Source organism: Zosterops lateralis, assembly GCF_965231275.1.
Source record: "Zosterops lateralis genome assembly, chromosome: 5".
Taxonomy (NCBI): Eukaryota; Metazoa; Chordata; class Aves; order Passeriformes; family Zosteropidae; genus Zosterops; species Zosterops lateralis.
Window position 1 is genome coordinate 55,878,596 of NC_139766.1, and position 21,678 is coordinate 55,900,273.

Sequence of the window (21,678 nt, forward strand, 5' to 3'; positions counted from 1 at the left end):
TGGAGACTTTAAGGCTCAAAACTCCAAAATTAATGCTTAATAAAAAAACTACAAAATTAAAACTTAATAAAGATCTCATGCCAGCCAGAATGCACTTTTTTTCTCAGCATATATGAGTGGCTCTGCACAATGAAGACCAAAATATCAATACAGGACTATCTTTCACTTCCTCCTTTGCAGTGAGGGTTTCTAAATGGTACAGAAGAGACTGTCAGCTGCCACCAGCTTTTTTCCAACACACAACCACTGGAGAGCCACTTCTCAACTTGGTCCATATGGCACCTTCAGAAAGACCAGAGTAATAGCTGAGGAGTTTTGGCCATGAAGCTCATACAGTGTAGGACTAAATGTACTCTTACAGATAGGTTGTTTGTTTTTTGGGTTTTTTTTTTTTAATTAGTATGTTGAGCCTTCTTCTGCTGCATTTTCTCTTTTGATATATAGGTATTTTTAACCTAATCCATAATTGGTCTATCTAAATGATTGACAGCAAAGGTGAAGGAACAGTCTGTTGGTCTTGACTGCTGGAGTAATGAATAGAGAAACTGACAGGTTAAATTTCTTCACCTCCAATTGGAATTATAAATTATAGACTTCTTTTACATTATCATAATACCAAGTTCATCTTAAAAATGGAATTATTCCTTGGGGGTGTATTTATAGTGAAAAAATACATATCTAATGCTGTACTTAGCATATCTTCATATTTTAATAAAATTGGTTTGATTGTTCCAATTTTGTTCTTATTTTTGGAAATTAAAAAGCAGAATCAGATTATCTTACATTTTTTACAAGGTCCATCGTTTTGCTCCTGCAGGACATTCTAAAATTTTCAAAAGCTCTCTGTAATTTAACATATCCTCCTGCTCTCCCTGCAGCTACTTGGCACATTGCATCTTTCCAGTTTGGCCAAGGGCCACTTTATCTGAGTCTGTACAAACTTTGCAGGGAGTGGAACTGAGATCTGAAAAAGTCTGTGGAAATAAAGTTTCTACCCCATAAAACCCCCTTAATTCAGCCTTCATCCCTAAGCAAACAACTTCTGCGAAACAAATCATTGTGTCCAAATGAATCAGTTTGTGTGAAAGCAAACAAAGCCCCTCAATAAAAGCAAAGCAATAAACCACAGAGAAATGTCTCCAAGCCAGATACAGTGCATTTAGACTCTCCAGTGTGCTTTGCTTGAGAGGGAGGGGAGAGAGCTCTTTAAACTTTTGTCTAAATTAGACCTAAGTTCAAATCATGCTGGTACAAAATCTCAGTGCCCAGCTCCTAACACTTTAACTGTCTGTGGAAGTGCAAAGAGGACAAAGATGATCTGCACTGTGGAATGCCAAGAGGAGGAGGCTTCTGGGGAGGGGGTAGACGCAGTCACCCAGATGCCAAGTCCTGTCCTCTACCCCAAAGCAAGCCCAGGCAATAAAACTCTCAACCTGCCCTAGATTCTTGACAGGCAAAAGGAGACACCTTGGCCACAGTTCTTTCAGTTTTCTATACCTTTAATGTATATAGCCCTGTCGACAATGCTGCTTTCTAATGACTTTTTTCCTTCCACAGGAAAAAAAATCAGCCTCAAGTCAGCTCAATGAATTCCCCTTCAGCTCTCATAAGTGCTGCCTCCCTTCAATTACACTGGTGTGCCTTGAACTTATAAAATGTTTTCAATTTGCAGAACAGTTTTGACATGGGGAGAGAGGAAGGGACAGTGAAGAACAATACACTTCACATGAAATTTGGCACCATTCAGGATTCCTTCCACCTCAGAAAAAAAAATCCTCTAAGACACAAATAAATGTATCTTATTAAGTTAGCAGAATATCTTTTCCTAATAGTGCAATTAGCTTTCATAGGAGATAGGCCGATGTACTGTCTTGAGAATAGACTCTCAGGCATATATAAGCATGTAATATCAGGGACACTTCTCTCAAATTAAGGGAAGCATTTGTCATTTCCAGTGCTGACACTGAAAAAGCAGTGTTTTAAATTCTGTATTAGCATAGACTCCCAAGGGATCTCCTGAGCAGTGCCTTTCAAGGAGCAAAGCCCAGCACTGACTCCTGAAATTCCCTTTTCACTGCCTGAAGGAAAAGTGCTACCGGGGAGCATCCTTTCCATGGGAGAAGGCAGCAAGACCCACAACACTGCCATGAGCTGGTTAACAAGTCACAGCTAAGACATCTGAAAGACTTTGAGACTTTACCTCTTGCAACCATGTAAGGAGCCTCTGCAGCAGTCCTATCCCATCCCAAACTCCCACAGACATCCAGAGCTCACCCCTTCACTCTGTTGCTGCGCTCAGTGCAACATACACAGACTTACCTGTGGATCACCTACTACTCTGCACATTAGGCAAAAGCAACTTTGCTTTACTTCAATTACTGCAGGCTTGGTAAATTGTAGCCCTTATCCATCAATAGGATGGCCTTCATCAGTCTGTTCCCCATCATTTAACATGACTATAAGCCATCACCAAACAGATTATGCTGACAATTTTATTAATATCTTGTATTCAGCAAATCGAGAAGAAAAGGTATTATTCTGGTAACTGTTTCATGTTTGCCACCAGATACATGATGGAAATGTGTCCCGGAAATGGTTACTTGCCCAGTATCACCCATGGGTAAGTGCAGACACTCTTGAGTTGCAAGGAAGCCACTAGAAAAAACTGCAAGAGAAGCAAGTCCACATGGACTAAAAAAAAAAAAAAAAAAAAGCTAACAAATACTGCCACACCATATCCAAGCATGCAGTGCAATGTTGTATTGCACACTTACAATTAGTATGAAGCTGCATTCTTGGTATCAGCACAGGCTCAAAATGCCTGATCCTTCCCACTCCACAAACTCTACACAATGACAAAATCTGCTCTAATATCTGGGTGGCAGCAATTATGTTTCCCACTGGCCATTTCTGCAACCAAAAGAGAAGCAGCATTTCCAGAGCACAACTTGCATTGTGGATGGGCAAAATCACCTTCTGAGGGTGTTGATGTTTGTCAACCAACCAGGACAAGGCTCTTCATGCAGCTATCCTGGAAGACATGCATCCTCACCCAGCTGGAACCCATCAGTGACTCCCCTGGGCTAGGCTCCAGGTGGGGGACAGGAGGACAGCAGTAACAGCACTTCAGAACTGCACAGTTTCCAGCTTCTCTTCAGCCTACACTGTTTAATATCTGGAACATCTAATAATTATTATTAATTGCACTTAACTGCAAACTGTAAAATAAATATAAGGAATGCACAAATAAGCTCTGGCACACCTGCAGCTTAGCCCCTGCTCTTCACTTGAGTTCAGCTTTACCATGCAAAGTTTGAAACATCTGTTATAGACATACTACCAACCAAGCTTTGGAAAATCTGTCAACCTGCAAGCCTTGGCAACAAAACCAGTCCAAGAGATGTAAGCAGCAATCTGAGAAGATACTCCCCAGGAATTAGATTTTGTAAACAAACATTTCAGCTAATTGCATTCTTGTTCTCAGTGCAGTGAAGGCCCCATTTAGCCAAAGCATTTGTCTACAGAGTTTAGTTTCCTCCATCTAATGAACGTTGATCCTGTCTTAGCCTCTGCTGGTATATCATCAGGATCAACATGAAATGCTAATGGAGAGAGATGCTTAATATCATTTCAAGTGTTTAAGTTACAACTGCAGCTATTAGGGCAAATCCATTTTACCTGTTCCTCCTCAGGCTCCCCAGTGAGACAGATTTAGAAGTTTCCACGGGGAAAAGTGATTCATAATGGCTACACAGATGAGAGAAAAAGCCTTTCACCATTAATTACAGCCAGCGTTTTCCAAACCCAAGCTGGTCATTTTGCCGGCACAACACATAATTAGCTAGGCTCATTTTATTTCATTGCCTTCACAAATTAGTTCACTTTTTAAAAAGCAAGGTGGCTGCCTCCAGCAACAGGGATAACTATGCCGACCAGACAGAAAAATAAGGCTTTGTCATCTACTTGCAGTCCATGGCAGAAAAATCCAACAGGTCCCCCAGTTTTTACTCCCCTTACTGGTTGTGTTGCCCCCTGTGGCATCCCAAACACAAGACTTTGAGGTGCACCCCTTTAAGACAATCATGGCCAGTCCTGTGAATGTAGGTCTTGGCTGAGGGAAAACTCCTCTATTTCAAACTTTCCAACTGCTCAGTCAAAGTGCAGGACCTGCAATAGCCAGAGCAGTGAAGAGGAGAAGGATGCTTCCTGCTCTTCCCCCATAGAGGAACTGCACTGGGTCCAGCCCCAGTGGCATCCAAGGCATCTTCATGGAATGTTCTTTGGAGACAGCACAGTAATAGAAGCAAGGGATGATGCATTTTAAGAGATGCTGGACTCACTCTCCCAGAGAGAACACTCTCATACACCACCAGCATTTTAAAGCAGGATTGTTTCTTTCTGTGCATGGCTTGGGGCTGCCCCTCAAGCTCTTTGAGGTGCGACTTCTCCAGAGCAGAGGCTTCTGGGGGATGCACCTGCCAAGATCCCATTTTTGAACAAGGCACCCAAAATAGTGGTTGGAGCCCCCGGCACCTGCTAGACAGAGTGTGCTGCTGAAAGCTATTGTTGAAAATACTAAAGTTATCCTCATGCAGATTTTAAAAGGCCACTATTTATGCATGTAAATTCTGAAGGGCATTAGCAGCATCACTGACACATGCTGACAGCCAGCCCAGCTTTGGGAAGGGAATAAGCAGCAGCGACTGCCTGAATAATTGATGTGCTTTTACTCTGCCCCATGGCCCAGTTATTACATTGCTCACTCTCTTCAACTGCCTGTGGTTTCTAAATTAATTAGAAATCTTAATGTCATGGCCAGCCAGTAAAATAAAAAAAAAAAAAAAAAGACACTGAGAACAAAAGAAGAGAGCGCTTCTCATGCCCTTGAGCCTTGGGATTTCTTCCTTCGGCCTGGCCACGCAGGAAGTAAAAGCAGAGTCTCAATTTCTGCAGCTTTGGACCCCACTCACTGATGCTAACAGCAGCACAGCATGAAATCCACTCCATGTGCAAAAAGCCCCCATTGCACGGGGGTGAACATCCCCATCAAGGTCACTGCCTCCATAAGATGGGACAAAGCCTTTCCTAGGGGCTGGCTCATGCACAGAGCAGCCACTGTGTCCTCTGCAATGAAATACATCTGATACATCCCTAGCCCAGCCATTGCAACCATGTGCCATGCAGCACCAAACGAAGATACCACTGCAGTCTGGAGAAAAAAAGACCTCATGGTTGTTCTGCTCACACAGCTGACAGAGCTAAATGACTCTGAGGGATACCATTCACAGGATTAAAAAAATTGCATGTGACTACCTGACCTCAAAGAAGAGGAGATCAAATATAACAAGGTGAGTGGCCATTTTTTTGCCGCATATATACTCTTACCTACTTACAGTATTGCTTATGTGAAACTTTAAAACAACACCTATAGCTTCCAAGAAACCCAGTGGGAATAATTCCCATGTTTGAGCCACACTGCAATAGTGTGGGTAGTTGAGTTTCAAGGCCTCGGAAAGCATTTAGCCGTGATGAATGTGGGCATGTTTTTAATCTCTTGCTTGCAAAAAGAAATACTGGGTTTTTTCAAAAATCTCTTTAAAACTGTCTCAAAAGCATAAATAAACATAAATGACTGAATTGTACAGATAATTTTAAATTGCACGGGTAACTTAGACTAATATTTCACCTTATTATAAAAGGGCAGTGGAACACCAGTGAGACTCAACAGTGTGCAGAGTCTTCCTTTTTGCCAACACATTGTGTCATACTGTAATCTGCACCACCTTTCCATTACTCCCCTTGGAAAACTCACTATTTTAAAGAAATCTAATTTTTCAACCTTTCTTCTTGACATGGATAAACAGAGCATTGAACTGTCTGACTCTCAGTAAAGCTATACTACATCTCCCATACATGCCAACTGCCCAAACAGGACAGTCACACAGCAGAGAAATGAGCTGATGATGGTGACAGAAAGCATTACAGAGTTTTAAATGACCCCAAAATTCCACATGTTAATTAATTAACAAAATTAATCCCATTTGTTAGCATGTGGAAGAGAGTTCAAAACACTGTGACCCCAAACACTGGAGAACGTGGTTCTCCAAAAGTTTAATATATGTTGATCAAATCTTTATTTGTTCCAAGAGTGGCTTCCTCTGTCTCATCTTTTTCCTCTCCTGTCACAATTTTGCACTAAATTGATGCATGCAGAGACAACCACAAGAAAAACACACAAGGTTCCACACAAGTTGCAAATTTAGGCCCTTGAAGTGTTTTTCAACATGCTTCTTGAAATTACACTTGCATTTGTAGGGTGGAAAGATGGACTTCCAGAAAATGATAATGTTGATGCATGGAGAAAGCAGAACTGTTCCACCCTACGATTTGTCTGCATTTGTCATCTTGGTTTCATACTGCCTCTAAAATGCACGTGCTAATTATCAGCAGTATGGCACTGCAGATGTAATGAACACAAGATGTCACTCACATGCATTTTTCAAACCCAAGCAATGAAATGAAGTGTCTCATAAAAACATGTCACATGTTCATACAGAAAGTTTCCTGACCCCAGCAACATCTGCTGTGCCTTTCTCTTCATATTCATGTTTATAAGTCTCACTAGGTTTGCTTTGCTATATTCAGATTTGCAGACCTTCACATTATATATTCATTTTGTTCTTCATACTGGTATCTACTGACACATTTTCTTACTTTAAAGTCATATTAATTACTGCAAAAACTTACTGAAAGGCTCAGCTCATGTAGATTCCTAGTAATAATCATGCCTGACACAGACTTTAGGGCAGAGGTGAGTTCCCAGTCCCTCTTCTGGATCACCATACAGCTGAAGGGATGTAGCAGCTGAAGCAGGACCACCAACCTTCAACATGGCCATGCCTGCCTTGTCCAACTTTTCCTCCAGGGAGGAAAGACTGCAAAACCCCTCAAGGTCCTGTAGGGGTGCTCACCTCTCAGCCTTTGAAAGAAGGTAGAAGGAAAATACAGGAGATGGCAGCAGTACAGAGCAGCACAGCTCTGCTCACTGCTTTTTTGGAGCCTACTCTTTCAAGATGCAGCCCCTGGCAAAGTGTCTCATGAAAGTTTGATGAACAGCATTTTGTTTAACACCAGCAACAGAGCCACAGCCCTGCCGAGCTGCGTTGCCCCAACAAAATGTCACGACCCAGGAGGATCAAGAAACTCGATTGCAAGAGGCAGGCTTGCAGGCAGCAGAGGAGCTCACAACCTCTGGAGCAGGGTGCACCACCCCACAAGCTACTGGGTCACTGAAACATGAGGAGGCTGCTGTAAGGCTGATGATCACTGAGCCTCCTCTGACACTTGCCCAGCAGGCTGCAAGGCTCCACCAGGCAGTCTTGCAGACACAGCGAAGTCTGCAGCTCTTTCTCCCTTGGCACACATAAGCCTTGATTTTTTTCTCCCCCTCTTTTACCCTTTTCACTTCTACATGTACTGAAAATATTCACGGTATGCTCTTCCCTACCATTTGCTTCAGCATTTTCATGCCCTGCTGCTTTTGTTCCCCTGTTCCCTTTACATAAAGGAATATTCTCAAGAAACAACTGCGCCTGCATAACTGAAAATACACAAAACCCATATGCAGACACAGTGCTGGGGGCTCATGCAACGTGATCAGGTCTAAATATTTTAGCACAGCAAACAAATGAGGCTCGACTATATGGTCCAGTAATTACCTTTTCTTGTTCGTCAGGTGCAAGAAATCCACACGCTATTTTTTGCAGAGTACTGTATTCAACATTTCTGGAAACAAAGAGAAAAAGAAAACAATTAAAAAACGTTTATACTTGCCTCTGAGGACTTATCAGGCACTCATGAACTTTCTGTTATGCGTTTACCAGAGGACAGAGCCACGAACAACAGATTTTTCATCAACAGAATTAATTTTTGAAAGTAAGAATTTTTAATGTCTATGAAGTAGATCTCTGCATGAGAAGACAGCAGAAACACATACAAAACAGCCGTCAGAGAAAAAAAATCAGTGGACAGTATCTGTCAATAATTTAAAAAACCTTAGAGATTCAAGTAGATTTCAAACACACATGCAGATAGGTGAGTATCTCGTCCCACAACAGGCTCCAATGTGATCTGGAGGAACTCTTGTTAAACCAGACAATTTATCAGAGATTTTTAGAGGTCGCTGCACCAGAATAAAAAACATCTAGTTTGAAAAAAGTTAAAATAAATTATTATTTCAAGGATAGTAATTCCTTTTCCTCAGCAGCTACAACTTAAAATTTTTCTGTCCCTTTACATCTTCAGTATTTTCTTCTAATTACAATGTTAGATGCTAAATATAACATTAATTGACAAAACAATGAAATAGATGGATCCAGGTCAGCCTCCTGGAAGCGTTGTTTTTATTAGGACTAATTACATATGAAAAATTGCTCCTCACAGTTGGGATTGCTAAAGATGAAACTTCAGTGAGAATCAGTCTTGTCAGAGTCAAAGATGGATGGCACAGGACCCCAGGACCTCATCCCATCCCAGAGAAACAATTAGAAAATGTAATTAAAAACCCATGCAAGGGAAACAGCAATGTGTCCTCCTGCCTGAATTTTGCTTTCAACATCAACCACAAACCCAGCTCATTTTCTGCAACCTGTAGGGGAGAACACAGGTCATCATGTTATTTGAAAGAAGTGCACTGAAATGAAAAAAACTTTAAAGGCTGATTAAAAAAGGATCCAGTGTTAAGCTGAGGCTAATTGTTCCAGTTACAGCAGTGAGTCCCCAAGCCTTTCCCAACCAGCACAGCTTTCACTCTGCTACCATGGACCCACACCCTGGACCACCCTACTCCTTCAAAAATTTCAGACCAAAAAAATAGTCCTGAGGCTCAGGTTTCACATCTGAGCTAATCCAGAACAGTCTTACTTTAATTTTCAATGGCAAAATAAGAAAGTTACACCCCAGCTCCAAACACTCCTCAGCAGATCCTCTCCTGAAAGCATGAGAAGAACAAGGCCGAGGCAGTGGTCCCTAACACATAATTCATCTTATTTATGTACTGAAGAAGCAATTGCTTGCATTCAGTAACCTTGGAAATCAGACAAGTAAATTAAAACTTAAAACAAGGCTTGAGAGTCCAGCATGCATGCTGCTTTTTGAGCGATTTCTCTATAATAGGCAAGTATGCTTGGATGCAAGGATGCTCTGGAAGAAAACGAGACCTATTCCAGCTTGCCTGTCAGCAAAATTGCCTCTGTAAGCAATAAACGGGCTTTGGATCATCTAAGAAATTTACAGGCAAACTCAGGGTAAGGCCTGTTATTATTCTTCACTGTACAAATGTAAAAGTCTCTAGATGTACAGACTATACCCTCTTTCAGCTTGGATTTTGACCAAATATATACAGTTTCAGTAGGAAAAACTACTTTTACAAGTGTAGAGCAGACCAAGCAACACCTCATAAGGGCATCCATATACTTTATTTCTAGGAAAAATGCCATTTGTTTAGACTACTCTACTTGTGCTTTATAGCAAAACCTTTACCTGCTTCCCAGAAGCTTTTGGAGTATAATTCTCATTTGATGGGAGCAGTACAGGGCAGAGAAACTGTAGTTTGCCTGGTTTGAAGGAGTTAATGTTTGTTACCCCATTGCCTTGCAATGGCTTTTAAAATAAAATTAAAACAAGATCTTTGTTTCATTTATTATACCCTACATTTTACTTTTGCTTGAAGCATAAAGGACTAGAGATAGCACAACATACTGTGGTTTATGGCTCTTCTGCGTCGTTTTAAGATTCAGCACATGCTCTTCTCCCAGCTCACCTTTATTTTATCATAATGTGAGTGTACTGACTGGTAAATTTTTCTTGCCTTCCCTTCCCAAATGCCAAATGTGTAACCTTGAGTTGGCCTCTGCCATATGCTATTTCTATGCAGATTTCAAATGCAGATTGGGGAATTCTTGTTCTTATTAAAATAGGAAGGGAACCATACAGGGATTCCTGCAAGAGCAAAGATCTTGCAAAATACTTGATAGAGAGCTGACACACACTGGCAGATTTGGCATTAGCCCTAAAACAGAGAATAAACACACTAAAGAAAGAGGCACTGCTTTACCTCTGACTCCTACTAATACTCAGAGCAGTGGAGCTCCTGCACTTTATGCAAGGGAACCTTGTTTTGATCCTCTTACTGTTCTCCAGATCACTTGACCAACCTGCTTGCCCCCAAACCTACAGTGTTTCTCAGAAGGCATTTGCTGCTTCTTCCCCAGTTCTCCCCTGGTCATACTCTGCCTGGACAATCTGCAAAGTGGTCTCACTCAGGACACAAAGGAGAGGGGAAATCGCCTCTCTCCCTTGCTTCACTCCATATTACCCTGGAGCTCTACCTGCCAATTTTACTGCTAAATGAATAATGGAGACATTTCAACATAGCCCGCTTTTACTAACATGGCTGCTGGTGTTCATGTGGCTAAGTATTTCTAAATCCTCTGCTGTGGTGAGTAATGCATCCAGCCACAGAGGACAAGGGCACGTTGCTCTGCATCACAAGATGCCACAAGAAGGGTAATTAATCTTCATGCTGCTGCACCATCCCAAACCAGAAGCTGCTAATAAGGAGAGGAACAATAAACACTTTATTTTGGCAACAGCAAAGGCTAGGAGGAGAATCCATCAAGATGGGACAGCTCACCCCCAAGGATCTGTCTTCACTGCAAAAAGCCAAGCCGTCCAATTTCCGTCGCAAATGCTCACAACAGAGGGACCCACAAAAAAACCCATGAAGTTTTAGGCAACCAGTAGGAGGCTTCTGAAAAAGCCTTGCTTGTTAAAACGTACCAAGCACCTTGCTTCTGGCTCTGCAGAAGCAGAGGAGTGAGCACCCAGCGTCAGTGTCGTGCTTCTGGGGATGAAAACCCATATGGAGCAGCACTGCCTTGGCTCCCAGGCATCAGCATCTCTGCATCAGCCCAAAGAAACCCAATCAGCAACTTTCACCCACAGTGACTTAATTAACAGGCACCCTACAGATTTCTCCAAATCCTCCGAACTGACACCCTCCATTACCAAGCTCTTTTGATGAAAGTGATTAAAGCTAACAATTATAATTTCTTTTAGAGATGCCCCTAGAGGCTTCGGCGAGGCTCAGACTTCATTGTTCAGAGAACACAATGCAAAGAAATCTGTCTCCTGAAGAGCTCATCCTCCACAAAGACAAGGCAATCAAGGAATAGCAGAAAGAAAGGCAAGGAGAGAAAAAATTTTTGCTCAAGATAAAAAAGCAGGCCCCTGACAGAGCTAGAACAAAACCCACCTCCTCTGGAGTACTCGTGAGGCCACGCTGACTCTCCAATACTATGCTGATCAACTAATACTCTTTATTTATCAAGTGTCAAGAGCAGGTGAAGCAGTTCAGTGTTACTTGCTGTTCTGATTTTGATCATGCCTTTTTGTGGTGGTTCTCCAAGCAAAGCTAACCCTGATGGTGAAAGGGTTACCTCTCCTTCACGTTCCAAAGAAATGCTTCCCATACTTTTTCATGCAGATTACTGACAAATCAATCCCCTTCAAATTTTTTATTCTTCCATCAATGCTCTCAACTAAGAGTGATTGCTCAAGCACCCTTCTCAACCTTGCACTTCCAATTTTTTAAAGAATGGTCAATCTCAATATGCATAATTATAATTGCAAATGAATCATTTCATCTTGCACTCTTCTGTTTTAATGGGATTATGTACCGTCAAATCTCTACAGTAACATTTAAAGTAAAAATGTCCTACGTCATTCATGTGTGGTTTAGATATTTAAAACATTAATATGCAACCTGTGATATTCCAAAAGGTTAGATTTTTAACTACCTGGCTCAGTTATGACACTATAAATCTGACGTAGTCTTCACTGATTACTAGAAAAATCTTTCCAATGCAGTATAACTGTAATTTAATAGAACTTCTTGACATACAATTCATCAGCAAGAGAGTGGCTCTGTTGTGCTTTGTACAGGGACAAAGAACAAAGCACAAGTGTGCAAAGTGAGTGAAGCTTGTAGTCTTTGCAAACAAATTCAGTGCATAAAATATTAAAAGCAATGCTAAAGTAATCTCTGGCAAGAAGTGCAGGCAATTCACTACAACTTGTATTATAAATGCCTTTGGTTTACCATTTTAAAAACATTAGAGTCTACCATTATGGTTGTGTATCATAGTGCTGTACATTAACCTCTGTAATTTTCCAACATGGCATATTGCAGTAACACAAATTAGGCTATCTGGCAAAAAAAGCTTAAAAAGATGCAATATTTAAAGAGAGCAGACAGGAAAGCTCCTTGCTCCTTCCTGCCAAAGACAGCAGGAGAAAGTCCAGTCCTCTTTTCCTCAAAGCAAATGGTAAAATCCCATTAATTTCCCTTGGAACCGACAGATCCGCAGCATCTGGGAAAGGATTCAGTCTAAATACATCGCAGACATAACAGATGAATGATTTGGGGGAAAGGGGTCGCCTGCTCTCATTTTAACACTTCTGTGTAACAGGAACGGAGCAGGTCATTTCTGTAAGCTTGAAAATGCTTTGTGAGCTTTCAGTAGGATTTTCCCTTCAGCGTTTTTTGCCTTCTGTCTCTATTTTCTTCCTGTTCATACACTTAATGGCTTTCAAATCTACTAAGTGTATGAGATGCTTAAAGCCTACACTTGATATTTACTGTTGTAGGACCCACATGGATGAAATATTGTTCTCCTACAATTAATAGGAAAACATTTACATTTCAGACATTTTTGAACAATTATGTGTTCTCCATTAAAGAAATAAACTGGAAGCTAAATTTTCACTTGCACATAATATGGAAGTTTTTGTAGCAAGATATATATTTCAGATACTGAAAAACAAACATAATAAAATGGTCCTCGTGTTTGCAAATTATTCTAACTTCCATGATGAAATTTATCCACTCAAAAATAAGTCTAATAACTAAACCAGGAAGATTTCATTTGGCTTTGTAACTGTTTTCAAAGATTTTTATTTTTTTTCTTGGTGGCATAAGAGACTTCTAAAAATATGAAAAAAATAATAAGAAGAAGAAGATAGAGAATACAACCCAACACCAAGACAGCAACACTCACCTAGGGCATGTTGGAGTCCTACTTCTGTGCAGGATGCAGAACACACACTCAAACTTCCCCTATGAGGCCACTGACTTGCTGCTCTCCTTCCTATAGAATTATCTGGCTCCTTTCCATCACTCTCCACTTCTAATGTTTCTGAAGCTCCATCCAAACCTAAATGCTTCTGTTAAATATATTGAGTTTGAGGAGAAAAAGGTCAGCTTCATTTTGTCTCAGCTGGCTCTAGCTCCCAGCTGTCAGGACCAATGGGGGCTGAGGTTAAGCGAGACTTTTTGAGCCTGTCTTTGAAGCAGAGAGCAGCCATTATTTCAAGCTGGCATCCCAGAGAATTTTTTTTTTCCAAGCAATATACTGGTTCCAAGTGGTTTTTGAAGCAAGCAACCAGGCAGCTATGTGAAACTGAGGATCTGGTATTGGAAGATCCAGAGAGCTCTCTGCAACAGCAAGGCATTTAATGAGAGAGGAGAGGGGAGCCTGGAGCTCTGCCAAATCTAATCCTGGTTATACGTGCCACAGCTGGATTTCTTCAAGTAGGGGCTATTACACTGGCACACTGCTGACCAAAATCTTCTGTTTCGTGTAAATTCTCTGCAAAGACCTTAGGAGATAAAACTGATTAATCCTAATTAAAATGAAAATCAAGGAAATGACACAGTCTGTTGAATCTACTTGATGAATCAAAAGCTTCCCTCATTTCTATGTTAATTGTCTTTTTACAAATGTGCAGCACTCTCATACGCACAGAATAATGTTTTCATATTTTTCTTCACTTGGAACATTGCAGGACAGATGTTACAAAGCAACCAGAGAGCCCTTCTGCATTATCAAGCCCCTGCAGAAGTGCCTAGCTCGGTGCTGACTCCTTTCTCAGACTTCTCATGGCTTTAATTAAAATTGAAAAAAAATCCCAGCCTGCAGCAGTGCAGCAGAGCAGACAGGGAAGGTAGGAAAGGACTGGCACCAGGCAGGACACAGCACCTTCCAGGATGCTGAAAGATGTGCAAGATGCCCCATTAGCATTGAGCGGGGAATGTACCACAAGTTAAATTCACCCAACACAAACAGACAAAATCCCTGCTCTCCATTTGCATGAGTCTGATAACACTTCCATGAATTGTCATTACTCAAGTTTTTAATCAAAAGCCTACCTGCATGTGACACCAAATCACAGAGACGACATTTGGGAAAGTAAGCAACCTGCAAACACATTCTTGAAGTGCAGAAATGCAGTACAGACCCTTTCAAGGACAGTTCAACATATGATAGGAGTGATTTAAAGAGGAATGAACTGGCACACCACTGTTAATACCAGCCAATTAAGAGGTGGAATGTACAGAAAGGTCTCTATAGATATGTATGTAAAACATTAAAGAGATACACATTCTGTTTGTATCCAGTCAAAATGCACCTTGCCTCAACTTGCAGGGGGGCAAAACTAACCTAAGTGGTAAAGGCATACTGGAAAAAATCCAGAATCTACTGCATTACTTGCTTAGACACCATTTATTGTGGTTACATTTTATTATACAGTAGTAAAAAATTACAAGGCAACATCCTGTGTTATTTCCCGCTGGGATAAATGATACAGATGTACTATTAAACCTCAAAACCAGCACCAGTCTGCCAGGCTACATTCCATTTGTGTCTTTATAATGTGTCAATAGGCTGACATTTATGCCTTCTGATGGTAAAGCGAATAATGCTATAGACATTTAAATATGCCATAAAATGCCTAGCACTGCACAAACTCAAAACTCCTCCAACCTTTACCAAAACACACACAAATTAAAAATCTCACCAGACAGCAGCATTCAAACTTAGGATATATTGGTTTCCTTTTTTCCATGCTAAATTGATTTTTGTATTGCTGTCAGGCCCAGCTGACACTGGGAAGCCACTCATGAAGGTCTGCCACAATTTGCAGTCCAAGGGCATCCTAAACCATGGAAATGCAGCAGAAAGAGATGGTCCTATAGGGATCTCACTGCAGGTCACACACTATATGTGAACTAAGCCATGATCTAAGTATGGTCAGTGGGGCTGAGAGCTTGAGGGACATCAAGTTCAATAATTCTGATTTTACATGCAGTCTGTCACTACCAGATCCTTTGAAAAAGCCAGCCTCGAAATCAAGACAAAACACTCACAGACTGGCTATTAAATGTCCTGCTTGTGAGCATGGACACTAGCATACAATGGATATTTTAGGCCCATCATAGTCTTGCATGAATGCCATTCACTTAAGTTTGTTAACTTGAAATGAGGCTCTAAGATATGCAGGTGACAAAACCAGACTGGGGAACAAAGAAATTCATCCTTGAGGCTAGATGGTCAAAATTAAAAGGTCCATCCATGGCCGAATTACAGGGGCTAGAAACAGATTGGAGTAACTGGAAGTGGTGAACGAGGGTGCATAGACAGCAAAACATGATGGGTTTGGTCTAAAACCAAAGAAGCCCCAAGGCTGTGGTTGAAGCTTTTTTTGCGCGCATCAAATTCCTTAATAATAAAAAAGATAAACAGGCAAAAGCAAAAGAGGAGTTCAGAAATATGCAGCCTGGAAAGGCATGCTGGAAGGAGGGCTGCATGCTCCAATTACTATCCCTCCAGCAACTGGCATGTGAGGATAAGGAAAAGCTGCAAACATACCAACTCCATAGTATTCTGCAGGGATCACATCTTGAAATTATTGTAATTGGAATAAGGGGTACTGATGCTTCAGAGACTTATTTAAAAAAAATCCTTAAAAGAAAATTATCATAAAAAGCAAGTCTGGGGTATTTTGCCTCTGAAAACATTTAGAGCTTAATGCATTAAAAATGCAGCTGCATCAGATACTGCACTAGGATTGTCCATGATCAAGCTGCAGGCAGGAAAATGCCAGGCTGAGCCACTTCATTACAGTGCTTACCATCAAAATGAGACAGAAAGTGGCTGCTTCTCCACTGTGACAAGTTTTTAATTGCATCTAGAAATTACCTTCTACTTTAAATTTCATTCCAAAATTGTGTCTAATAGAGGCTGCTCGAGATGAGTTTGTCACACTTGTAAATAATTATTATTAATGTGACAGTAACATCTTTCCCTAGAGTTTACACCACCTAAAGTGTCTTTGAAAAAATGTCCTTATCATTAAACTTAGCACCAAATGTGACTGAAATGCAGAATTATTCCGACCTTTTTTAATTCCAAGTGGCTTAGCAGTCACAGTCCTCCTCCAAAAGGAGGTCCATCACCTTTTCTGTTTTGCTGACATTAGTGAACCTCTTTTGAAGGACAGGAGAATACCTTCCCATGTCAGAGCATGATGAACACACAGGCACAAGCTTAGATGATACTCATAACCAAGACCATTATTAACAGGCTGCATTGTCTCAAGGCAACATAGTCCAATATAAAAGTCCCAGGATGACCAGATTTTCAAGAGCACTCTCTACAAGCTCACTGGATGAGCTTTGCATCCTGTCAGGTAAAATATCACATGTGAACAAAACTTTAAAGATCAAAAACTTTGCAGCTTTGGCAAAGCATGGTCCTTGAAAATTCTGCACACCACCAGGACCTGAAGCCACCAGAAAAGCAGAGTGTCTCTATGCATACACCCTCATTAAATCAACTATCCAACAATCTGCTACACAAATTCAATGAAAAACCTTCCAGTTCATGATGAAGATTTTTAAAATGAAGGAAAGAAAGGCTCCTGCTCCTTCTAAAGCAGAATTTTTTTTTTTTTCCCCAAAAAGAGGGGCTTGAAGAAAAGTACACAGTCACATCCTGGAAAATTTTTCTTTTGATTTTCTACAGGGCAGATCATCCCGCAAGTTTTAAAGACATGTAAATACAGCTAATCCAGACATTAAAGAATCTCTGTAAATGTAAAATAAATAAATGAAATGTAGCATGAAGAAATCCATGAGAGGAAAAATCTTAACCAGTGTCTCCTCACACAGTTAGTATGCAATATTAGGATTCAATCACCTTTTTTCCTGAGGTGAAAGCTTTATATGAAAGCTTTTCCTCTTTATATGAAAGCTATATAAAGACTGGCATATAAAGACATCTCTGGCTGGCTACAGTTGCTTTGGAACTGACTTTAACCATCTTTATTTTATTACCTCAGATAGCATGATGTCATCAGAAGCCTTTTAATGTCTTTATGTCTTTTAAGACCTTCTCCAGTTTTCTTAAATTATTAGGTGTGAATATCTGCATGTGTGTGGCATTTCTCTATTCCTGCAACCATGTGATAAACTGCAGTGCCACAAGATAAATTGCATTCAGTTTACAAATTTGACCTCCTCACTTGAACTCTGCCTGCTAATCCATTTCAGCTGGGACTATTTCTAATATGCCATACTTCCAAACAGCTTTCAAACAGCTGTAGGGGCTTAATTATTTTTTTTTTTTTTTAATGTGTGTTTTAAAACAGATTGCATATTAGAAGTATTTTCTTCTTTGCACCAGAAACTGGAACACATTACAAGCAGACAGAGCCTGGCTCCTGGCAGCTCCAGGATCGAGTGTCAGATACATCCCAAGCCAAAGGGGAATAACAGCTGCTCTAGGTGTACAAGAAACTTTTCTGGTGTGGGGTGCTCATACTTTTAATGGTGTTCCTCCAACAGTATCTGCTACACACCTGCAATGCCATTAAAATCCTCAGGAGTTATCCTCCTGCATCACCCTGCAACAGCTTTAATGAAGGCTTAGACACTCAAGCCTGGCTTTCACATATGTCACCCCCTGTCATGCAGGGGATGCATCACCCTACCATACAGGGCTCTCAATTAAACCAGGCGCTGTGCTGCTACCTGCTCAACTCCAGGCAAACAATTAGGGCAAACTCCATTTCCACAAAAACCTCTGGAATTCAGAACAAACACCTCAAGTTACGTGCTGTGATATAGAAGAGGTAACTAATAATCAAACCAATTTTGGATTTCCTTTTGGAACAGATGAACATATTTTAATTGTTAAGTTTTCCAGAGGTAGCACAGAACCAGCTCTCACTAACACACGTTTTCTCTGTATGTTTGAGAAGTTTACTGGTTTTCACGACTTAATTTTTTTTTTTTTTTTTTTTTTACCTGCTTGGTTCCATCTTAATTTTTTTTAAAGGTAAACGATAAAGTTTTGTTTGCACAAACAAATCATCTCTCAACTACTCGCCACAATTTTTCACAGAAAGGACAAGAATAAGTTTTTTAATAACTTGCTTAAATATCCATGACAGAAGAGCCCTAGTGCTGCCAAGCTGCCCCTTGCGTTTGCCATGCCTGACCCAACAGCAAAACCTCCACCTTGCTGGTCTCTCCTTGAATCTCAGACAAGATGGATGCTCGGAGTAGCACTTCTCATTCAGCTGATGGGTGCAGTTTACTAAGCAAAGCAGCCAAGTGCACAGTTTAAGTATGAGCTTAACTCTACATATTCTCTGAGATACCAGGACCAGCAGCTCATGCTGCCACACCATCTCTAATATGGGGTGTAAACCTCAGCATTACTCCTGCATGAGGAAAACGAGCCAGCCCCCTTCTCAGCTTCAAATAACTGAGAAGTCCTAGCAGCCTCCATAAAATTAGTGTGGATGAAAATTAAGGATGTAGTTAAGGGCCCTTGCCAGACCAGGGTCTTGCTGTAGTTTTCCAAAAGAAGTTTGATGGCACCAGATATATAAACATGACTGGCTTAAGCAATTAGACCTGCATTTGCTATAAACTCTGCAATCAAATATTCATTTCATTTTGCAATGTCATCAGTAGTCTGACACGAGTAAAAGCAAATTAAAAATGCAGGAAAGTATTCCAGGTAATCACATGCTTTTTTAAGGAGCTAAATTACTTATTTAAATTACAGAGACAAACTGAATGGGATGGCTGTGAAAAAAAATCTGTTGCAGAAACCGGCAGAGATACTAGTTTCGAGTAAATCAAAACTTCTGCATGATGATACCTTATAACAACAGCACCAATTAACAGGGTGGGGTTTTTTACCCTTTTCAAACCCACATTATAGATACTTTCTACTTTTAGAAAACTGCATTCTGTTGAAGCCAATAGTAAAACCTTTACTACCTCCTAGGCACGTCAGTTCTGGATGATATGTTTTCCACAAGATACATAAATTATTAATCCTCTCTGAAATTAAAAAAAAAATAAAGGCATTAAGAAAAAGTGCACTTTTCTTGGGTGATCCTTTAAGGGAGTTCTGCAAATGGAGGTCTCAAAGGATACCACAGTTTTATTCACAGTTGGCTTGTGTTTAGAAATATGAAAGGAATAATCAACTCTTAATATGATGAGCACTGCTCAGGATTTCCTTAACATGGAAAAGAAGATCTTACTAATGGTTTGACCTGAAATGAAGAACGCAGACCTCTAGTAATTAGAACAAAGAGATGCTTTAGATTTCCCTTCTTTTTGCACAAACCATTACAGAGGTCATTTGGTCAAAAAGCCTCAGCAGCTGAACACCACAGAGAAATGTGTCTTCTCAATCTGCTCTGCTGAACCTCACAGAGAAACCCCCTTTCTGCTGGTGCTTCTTCATTGATACAGACAAGTATCAACAGAGACACAGTATCCAAAACATCTTACCAGAGCAAGAATATTGGTTGAAAAAACATCGAGTGAATGACAACAGGAGACTAGACTTGTTTAAACAGTATGAAGAACAAAAAAAAAGTGCTAGTCAGTTAGCAGAATACTGAGAGGCAGTATGCTTTCATCCAGTATTAGATTTATCAATAAAAACCCTGGACAGAAAAACTAAAAAACATTTGGTGGAATTAGGATTAAATACCACTCTCTTAATTGACTGGAAGTGCTGGTGAGACACTAATGACCTAAAAGGAAAGAAGGATGGACAAGCCCATGGCAGCTCCCAGATATCAGTGGCTGCTCCACACCAGATGGCTGGGGGGAACCATGACAGCTGAGGAGAGAACCACCCTGAAAGGCAGTCTGTACACACACCTGACCAGCTCCACAACTCATGTTCGACATCCTCAAATTGCAATTTATTAGCTGGCTGGGATCTCCTTGAACACTTATCAGAGACATTCACACACTATTCCTACATCTGGAACAAGTGACTCCACTAAAGCACATCACATTAGGGCAATAAAAATGATAGCAACTGGTCTGAACTGGGATACCAGAAAGCCCTGATGGCTGATGTACATTTTTCACAATCATTCTGAACTGCTCTAAGAGGTCCCAGTGCCCAGAGTGCTAAGCAAACCCTAAGCAGTGGATGGTCCCTCAGGATAAATGCAAGAAGCTCTTTGCAGAAGCCCATCTCAAGCCCTTGCTCAGTGCCAGCAGCACCAAGGACTTCCTTGTAAGACCTATCTTCACAGCTTCTGGACTGTACTTCAATCACAGCACCAGCAGAGAGAGCATAGCAAAAAATCTGTGCCTGCAGCATTGAACAAAATGTAGTATATAAAGGAAGCTGACAGGAAGGTGCATTTCTGCTGAGCAGTATCCGATAAATAAATTATAAAGAACTGTAACTGCTAACTATTAAGAGACAGATTTATATGATAGCTAAAGCTTTCATAGTTGAGGAAGGAATGTCTAATAAAACAGTATAGCTGTGATTTAGTAGGGTGTTTAAATTCATCGTTACATATATTTTGTATTTCCGACTGGTCTTCGCTACCAAGTCATATATTGGCTTTGCCTGATATACGTACCCTTTTTTGCATATGTAATAAGCTTATCAGCTTTCAGTAGAAAAGGCAATTTTAGAGCTATCTTCTCTCAAGGTTTGCACTTAAATATGCCGGATGACTCATCGGCTGTACTAATAGACACAGGGAATCCAACAAGGTGAAAAATGTTAAAGGCTGAGATTCCGCACAGCGCAGTAGGAGGATGAAGAGCACAAAGACATTAAACTGAGAGGGACTGTCTTATCCAGCAAGGCTTACTGGGAGTGGGGAGAAAAAAAACCCAACAAACTTCCTTATACATTTTTATCATTTGCTAAGACCTTATAGGTCATGCATGTCAGGCTTTGATCATCCCAGAAATACTGGCTGAGGTTCCTCAAATTGGTCCTAAAGCCTTCAGTCATCTGGATAAAGTGGCCGAGACTCCCAAAACAGCTTTCAACATCCACATGAGCCACTGGGGTTTTAGCACGTCTGAGATTTGCAAGGCTGTGTTTTAAAGCCTAGCTTTGGGCAGCGTTCCCCGGAATCCTGGCCCAGCTTCTCCCATTTCCAGGCTGGAAGGGACTTATGGCTCAGCTGCTCTGGATTTCTGTGTAACAACAGCCAAAGGATTTCAGCTCACTGCTCCAGCCACAATGAGTGCAGCCATTGCTGGTCAGTCTGTGCCCTGCTCCACAAAGATGGTAATTAATGGTAACTCCTGTTGCAAAACTTGAAGGGTCAGGGGACAGCTACATCTAACTTGGATTGCCCTTCTCAGTGTCATCATAAACATTTTACTGTAGCCACAAAAGCAAAGGAATCTGCAGGATTTGGTGCTGCAGTTATACCACAGAACTACATATGAAGACATTTCAGTTGAATACTGCAAGATCT

General features: G+C 40.8%; 1 protein-coding gene across 11 annotated transcripts in view; it reads right to left on the reverse strand.

Moving 5' to 3' along the window:
* ADGRL3 (adhesion G protein-coupled receptor L3) overlaps positions 1-21,678 on the reverse strand; it is a 491,337-nt gene that overhangs the window by 394,264 nt on the left and 75,395 nt on the right. For all 11 annotated transcript variants that reach the window (XM_083862079.1, XM_083862080.1, XM_083862078.1 and 8 more), the window contains exon 2: positions 7,719-7,785. The gene's annotated coding sequence lies outside the window, so the exon portion shown is untranslated. The remainder of the gene's footprint in view (positions 1-7,718; positions 7,786-21,678) is intronic.